We start from the raw sequence: 1,323 nt of genomic DNA on the forward strand, positions 1-1,323 counted from the left end.
CCTGGCTTAAAGCCAAGAACTTGTTACTGCTGTCTGCCAAAAATAAAGAAGTTAAAACGACAATCGGAGTTCATATTTCATTGGAAATTAAGAGATCTAACACTCCTTCCCATAGATGTTTAGGGGATCTCAAGCTTCTGTAATTTAGGTACATTTTGAAATCCCTTTCCTATGAGTCCAAACACTGGGGGGGGTCTCCATGAATGCAGCCCCTTTTATCCCCCGCAGGCTTCGTCTGCCCCTTTAAAGACATTTTAAAAGCCCAGAAAGGGATTCTTCTCCTCTGTAGGGGAAAGGTACCTGGAATCTTTGCGAGATATTGGTAAATTCTACAAGTGCGCCGGACTTAACCACTCGACCACCAGGGAACAGCTTCCATACTTGTCGATATATTTAGATATATTTATAGATGAACCTGAATATCAACGGCGAGCTACCGAGACCTCATGGCGCAACGGTAGCACTTTGAGTGAGAGAAATTGTTCCACAGTGATGTCCATTTCATCTTTTGTTCCCTTTTAAACACTAGAAACTGAGAGAGCTGGAATAAATAGAGAAATAAAAGCACAGGGAAAGAGCAAGAGCTAGAGAGAACGGGAAAGATACTGTCCCCACCCAGAACTAATGCAGAAACCCCTCTGCTGCGCTCGGGGTGGCCACCCGCAGCCTGGATACACTAACGTCCCAAAGGCTCATTGACTGTCAGAGTGGGACCGTGCGGCGCTTCAGAAGACAGGTTGAAAAATCAAAGTCACTGATTCCGTCTCAACTGCTCCTCCAACCAAGAATAGCAACATACACAAAATATGCTTTTATAATAGTTACAACTTATTGCCGTGCTAATCAAATAGTCGGCTCGTTGGTCTAGGGGTATGATTCTCGCTTCGGGGTTGATATTGTAAATTCGCGAGAGATTCCGGGTTCAAATCCCGGACGAGCCCATTCTTTTGCAAAGAAGGACTTGCACATCTGCAGCGCCTTTCAGGAACTCATGACGCCCCAAAGCGCTTTACAGCTGTTGAGTTATGTTTGAAGTGTTGTCGTGTGGGGAAAGATTTGTCCAAATCACCCCACACGAACCTCAACTCTTTGCGAAGGAGTTCGGTGCAAATAATCAGGTGCCTCAGGGACTTGGACTTTCTTTGAATGAGTTCTGCTTGTACCTGTATTCAAGCTTGAAACAGCAACTGGGCTTCCATCTCACGGGAGCAGCGTGTAGCGGTTTGCGAGGAGGTGACGAGGTTTGGGGTTGATGTGCGTCGCATTCAATCTTTGAAATTTCACCAAGCAAAGAAACGGTGAATCCAACTGTCCCTGTAAGCA

At 45.7% G+C, this 1,323-nt stretch overlaps 1 non-coding gene across 1 annotated transcript; it reads left to right on the forward strand.

Moving 5' to 3' along the window:
- Positions 1-853: 853 nt before the first annotated feature.
- On the forward strand, positions 854-941 carry trnap-cgg (transfer RNA proline (anticodon CGG)). Its single transcript is given in 2 exon segments — positions 854-889; positions 906-941. It is a non-coding gene; the product is annotated as a tRNA-Pro (tRNA).
- Positions 942-1,323: the final 382 nt, after the last annotated feature.

This window comes from Pristiophorus japonicus, unplaced genomic scaffold (genome assembly GCF_044704955.1).
Source record: "Pristiophorus japonicus isolate sPriJap1 unplaced genomic scaffold, sPriJap1.hap1 HAP1_SCAFFOLD_42, whole genome shotgun sequence".
In the NCBI taxonomy this organism is placed as follows: domain Eukaryota; kingdom Metazoa; phylum Chordata; class Chondrichthyes; family Pristiophoridae; genus Pristiophorus; species Pristiophorus japonicus.